Below are 6,428 nucleotides of genomic sequence, written 5' to 3'. Positions count from 1 at the left end.
TAATGCTGTAGTAATGCTGTTGTAATACTGTAATAATGCTGTAGTAATGCTGTAGTAATGCTGTAGTAATGCTGTAATAATGCTGTAGTAATGCTGTATTAATGCTGTAGTAATGCTGTAATAATGCTGTAGTAATGCTGTATTAATGCTGTAGTAATGCTGTAGTATTGCTGTATTAATGCTGTAGTATCGATGTAGTAATGCTGTAGTATTGCTGTAGTATCGCTGTAGTAATGCTGTAGTAATGCTGTAGTAATGCTGTAGTATTGCTGTAATAATGCTGTAGTAATGCTGTAGTAATGCTGTAGTAATGCTGTAATAATGCTGTAGTATTGCTGTAGTAATGCTGTAGTAATGCTGTAGTAATGCTGTAGTAATGCTGTAGTATCGCTGTAGTAATACTGTAGTAATGCTGTAGTAATACTGTAGTAATGCTGTAGTATCGCTGTAGTAATGCTGTAGTATCGCTGTAGTAATGCTGTAGTATTGATGTAGTAATGCTGTAGTATCGCTGTAGTATCGCTGTAGTAATGCTGTAGTAATGCTGTAGTAATGCTTTAGTATCGCTGTAGTAATGCTCTAGTAATGCTGTAGTAATGCTGTAGTATTGCTGTAGTAATGCTCTAGTAATGCTGTAGTATCGCTGTAGTATTGCTGTAATAATGCTGAAGTAATGCTGTAGTAATGCTGTAGTATTGCTGTAGTAATGCTGTAGTATCGCTGTAGTAATGCTGTAGTAATGCTGTAGTATCGCTGTAATAATGCTGTAGTATCGCTGTAGTAATACTGTAGTAATGCTGTAGTATCGCTGTAGTATTGCTGTAATAATGCTGAAGTAATGCTGTAGTAATGCTGTAGTAATGCTGTAGTAATGCTGTAGTATCGCTGTAGTAATGCTGTAGTAATGCTGTAGTATTGCTGTAGTAATGCTGTAGTATCGCTGTAGTAATGCTGTAGTAATGCTGTAATATCGCTGTAATAATGCTGTAGTATCGCTGTAGTAATGCTGTAGTAATACTGTAGTAATGCTGTAGTATTGCTGTAGTAATGCTGTAGTAATGCTGTAGTAATGCTGTAGTATTGATGTAGTAATGCTGTAGTAATGCTGTAGTATCGCTGTAATAATGCTGTAGTATCACTGTAGTAATGCTGTAGTAATACTGCAGTAATGCTGTAGTAATGCTGTAGTATTGCTGTAGTAATGCTGTAGTATCGATGTAGTAATGCTGTAGTAATGCTGTAGTATTGCTGTAATAATGCTGTAGTAATGCTGTAGTAATGCTGTATTAATGCTGTAGTAATGCTGTAGTAATGCTGTAGTATTGCTGTAGTATTGCTGTAGTAATGCTCTAGTAATGCTGTAGTATCGCTGTAGTATTGCTGTAATAATGCTGAAGTAATGCTGTAGTAATGCTGTAGTATTGCTGTAGTAATGCTGTAGTATCGCTGTAGTAATGCTGTAGTAATGCTGTAGTATCGCTGTAATAATGCTGTAGTATCGCTGTAGTAATACTGTAGTAATGCTGTAGTATCGCTGTAGTATTGCTGTAATAATGCTGAAGTAATGCTGTAGTAATGCTGTAGTAATGCTGTAGTAATGCTGTAGTATCGCTGTAGTAATGCTGTAGTAATGCTGTAGTATTGCTGTAGTAATGCTGTAGTATCGCTGTAGTAATGCTGTAGTAATGTTTTAGTATCGCTGTAATAATGCTGTAGTATCGCTGTAGTAATGCTGTAGTAATACTGTAGTAATGCTGTAGTATTGCTGTAGTAATGCTGTAGTAATGCTGTAGTAATGCTGTAGTATTGATGTAGTAATGCTGTAGTAATGCTGTAGTATCGCTGTAATAATGCTGTAGTATCACTGTAGTAATGCTGTAGTAATACTGCAGTAATGCTGTAGTATTGCTGTAGTATCGCTGTAGTAATGCTGTAGTAATGCTGTAGTAATGCTGTAGTAATGCTGTAGTATTGCTGTAATAATGCTGTAGTAATGCTGTAGTAATGCTGTATTAATGCTGTAGTAATGCTGTAGTAATGCTGTAGTATTGCTGTAGTATTGTTGTAGTAATACTGTAGGAATGCTGTAGTAATGCTGATGTAATGCTGTAATAATGCTGTAGTAATACTGTAGTAATGCTGTAATAATGCTGTAGTAATGCTGTAATAATGCTGTAGTAATGCTGTATTAATGCTGTAGTAATGCTGTAATAATGCTGTAGTAATGCTGTATTAATGCTGTAGTAATGCTGTAATAATGCTGTAGTAATGCTGTAGTATTGCTGTATTAATGCTGTAGTAATGCTGTAGTATTGCTGTAGTATTGCTGTAGTAATGCTGTAGTATTGCTGTAATAATGCTGTATTAATGCTGTAGTAATGCTGTAGTAATGCTGTTGTAATACTGTAATAATGCTGTAGTAATGCTGTAGTAATGCTGTAGTAATGCTGTAATAATGCTGTAGTAATGCTGTATTAATGCTGTAGTAATGCTGTAATAATGCTGTAGTAATGCTGTATTAATGCTGTAGTAATGCTGTAGTATTGCTGTATTAATGCTGTAGTAATGCTGTAGTATTGCTGTAGTAATGCTGTAGTATTGCTGTAATAATGCTGTAGTAATGCTGTAGTAATGCTGTAGTAATGCTGTAGTAATGCTGTTGTAATACTGTAGTATTGCTGTAGTAATACTGTAGTAATACTGTAGTATCGCTGTAGTAATACTGTAGTAATGCTGTAGTAATACTGTAGTAATGCTGTAGTATCGCTGTAGTAATGCTGTAGTATCGCTGTAGTAATGCTGTAGTATTGATGTAGTAATGCTGTAGTATCGCTGTAGTATCGCTGTAGTAATGCTGTAGTAATGCTGTAGTAATGCTGTAGTATCGCTGTAGTAATGCTCTATTAATGCTGTAGTAATGCTGTAGTATTGCTGTAGTAATGCTCTAGTAATGCTGTAGTATCGCTGTAGTATTGCTGTAATAATGCTGAAGTAATGCTGTAGTAATGCTGTAGTATTGCTGTAGTAATGCTGTAGTATCGCTGTAGTAATGCTGTAGTATCGCTGTAATAATGCTGTAGTATCGCTGTAGTAATACTGTAGTAATGCTGTAGTATCGCTGTAGTAATGCTGTAGTAATGCTGTAGTATCGCTGTAATAATGCTGTAGTATCGCTGTAGTAATGCTGTAGTAATACTGTAGTAATGCTGTAGTATTGCTGTAGTAATGCTGTAGTAATGCTGTAGTAATGCTGTAGTATTGCTGTAGTAATGCTGTAGTAATGCTGTAGTATCGCTGTAATAATGCTGTAGTATCGCTGTAGTAATACTGTAGTAATGCTGTAGTATCGCTGTAGTATTGCTGTAGTATTGCTGTAGTAATGCTGTAGTATCGATGTAGTAATGCTGTAGTAATGCTGTAGTATCGCTGTAGTAATGCTGTAGTAATGCTGTAGTATTGCTGTAGTAATGCTGTAGTATCGCTGTAGTAATGCTGTAGTAATGTTTTAGTATCGCTGTAATAATGCTGTAGTATCGCTGTAGTAATGCTGTAGTAATGCTGTAGTAATGCTGTAGTATTGCTGTAGTAATGCTGTAGTAATGCTGTAGTAATGCTGTAGTATTGATGTAGTAATGCTGTAGTAATGCTGTAGTATCGCTGTAATAATGCTGTAGTATCACTGTAGTAATGCTGTAGTAATACTGCAGTAATGCTGTAGTATTGCTGTAGTATCGCTGTAGTAATGCTGTAGTAATGCTGTAGTAATGCTGTAGTAATGCTGTAGTATTGCTGTAATAATGCTGTAGTAATGCTGTAGTAATGCTGTATTAATGCTGTAGTAATGCTGTAGTAATGCTGTAGTATTGCTGTAGTATTGTTGTAGTAATACTGTAGGAATGCTGTAGTAATGCTGATGTAATGCTGTAATAATGCTGTAGTAATACTGTAGTAATGCTGTAATAATGCTGTAGTAATGCTGTAATAATGCTGTAGTAATGCTGTATTAATGCTGTAGTAATGCTGTAATAATGCTGTAGTAATGCTGTATTAATGCTGTAGTAATGCTGTAATAATGCTGTAGTAATGCTGTAGTATTGCTGTATTAATGCTGTAGTAATGCTGTAGTATTGCTGTAGTATTGCTGTAGTAATGCTGTAGTATTGCTGTAATAATGCTGTATTAATGCTGTAGTAATGCTGTAGTAATGCTGTTGTAATACTGTAATAATGCTGTAGTAATGCTGTAGTAATGCTGTAGTAATGCTGTAATAATGCTGTAGTAATGCTGTATTAATGCTGTAGTAATGCTGTAATAATGCTGTAGTAATGCTGTATTAATGCTGTAGTAATGCTGTAGTATTGCTGTATTAATGCTGTAGTAATGCTGTAGTATTGCTGTAGTAATGCTGTAGTATTGCTGTAATAATGCTGTAGTAATGCTGTAGTAATGCTGTAGTAATGCTGTAGTAATGCTGTTGTAATACTGTAGTATTGCTGTAGTAATACTGTAGTAATACTGTAGTATCGCTGTAGTAATACTGTAGTAATGCTGTAGTAATACTGTAGTAATGCTGTAGTATCGCTGTAGTAATGCTGTAGTATTGATGTAGTAATGCTGTAGTATCGCTGTAGTATCGCTGTAGTAATGCTGTAGTAATGCTGTAGTAATGCTGTAGTATCGCTGTAGTAATGCTCTATTAATGCTGTAGTAATGCTGTAGTATTGCTGTAGTAATGCTCTAGTAATGCTGTAGTATCGCTGTAGTATTGCTGTAATAATGCTGAAGTAATGCTGTAGTAATGCTGTAGTATTGCTGTAGTAATGCTGTAGTATCGCTGTAGTAATGCTGTAGTAATGCTGTAGTATCGCTGTAATAATGCTGTAGTATCGCTGTAGTAATACTGTAGTAATGCTGTAGTATCGCTGTAGTATTGCTGTAATAATGCTGAAGTAATGCTGTAGTAATGCTGTAGTAATGCTGTAGTAATGCTGTAGTATCGCTGTAGTAATGCTGTAGTAATGCTGTAGTATTGCTGTAGTAATGCTGTAGTATCGCTGTAGTAATGCTGTAGTAATGCTGTAGTATCGCTGTAATAATGCTGTAGTATCGCTGTAGTAATGCTGTAGTAATACTGTAGTAATGCTGTAGTAATGCTGTAGTAATGCTGTAGTAATGCTGTAGTAATGCTGTAGTATCGCTGTAATAATGCTGTAGTATCACTGTAGTAATGCTGTAGTAATACTGCAGTAATGCTGTAGTAATGCTGTAGTATTGCTGTAGTAATGCTGTAGTATCGATGTAGTAATGCTGTAGTATTGCTGTAGTATCGCTGTAGTAATGCTGTAGTAATGCTGTAGTAATGCTGTAGTAATGCTGTAGTATTGCTGTAATAATGCTGTAGTAATGCTGTAGTAATGCTGTATTAATGCTGTAGTAATGCTGTAGTAATGCTGTAGTATTGCTGTAGTATTGTTGTAGTAATACTGTAGGAATGCTGTAGTAATGCTGATGTAATGCTGTAATAATGCTGTAGTAATACTGTAGTAATGCTGTAATAATGCTGTAGTAATACTGTAGTAATGCTGTAGTATTGCTGTAGTAATGCTGTAATAATGCTGTAGTAATGCTGTAGTAATGCTGTAGTAATACTGTAGTAATGCTGTAATAATGCTGTAGTAATGCTGTAATAATGCTGTAGTATTGCTGTATTAATGCTGTAGTAATGCTGTAATAATGCTGTAGTAATGCTGTAGTGATGCTGTAATAATGCTGTAGTAATGCTGTAGTAATGCTGTAGTAATGCTGTAATAATGCTGTAGTAATGCTGTAGTAATGCTTTAGTAATGCTGTAATAATGCTGTAGTAATGCTGTATTAATGCTGTAGTAATGCTGTAATAATGCTGTAGTAATGCTGTATTAATGCTGTAGTAATGCTGTAATAATGCTGTAGTAATGCTGTATTAATGCTGTAGTAATGCTGTAATAATGCTGTAGTAATGCTGTAGTATTGCTGTATTAATGCTGTAGTAATGCTGTAGTATTGCTGTAGTATTGCTGTAGTAATGCTGTAGTATTGCTGTAATAATGCTGTATTAATGCTGTAGTAATGCTGTAGTAATGCTGTTGTAATACTGTAATAATGCTGTAGTAATGCTGTAGTAATGCTGTAGTAATGCTGTATTAATGCTGTAGTAATGCTGTAATAATGCTGTAGTAATGCTGTATTAATGCTGTAGTAATGCTGTAGTATTGCTGTATTAATGCTGTAGTAATGCTGTAGTATTGCTGTAGTAATGCTGTAGTATTGCTGTAATAATGCTGTATTAATGCTGTAGTAATGCTGTAGTAATGCTGTAGTAATGCTGTTGTAATACTGTAGTATTGCTGTAGTAATACTGTAGTAATACTGTAGTAATGCTGTAGTAAT

Source organism: Odontesthes bonariensis, chromosome 11 (genome assembly GCF_027942865.1).
Source record: "Odontesthes bonariensis isolate fOdoBon6 chromosome 11, fOdoBon6.hap1, whole genome shotgun sequence".
Taxonomy (NCBI): domain Eukaryota; kingdom Metazoa; phylum Chordata; class Actinopteri; order Atheriniformes; family Atherinopsidae; genus Odontesthes; species Odontesthes bonariensis.
This window is presented reverse-complemented; position numbering follows the sequence as displayed.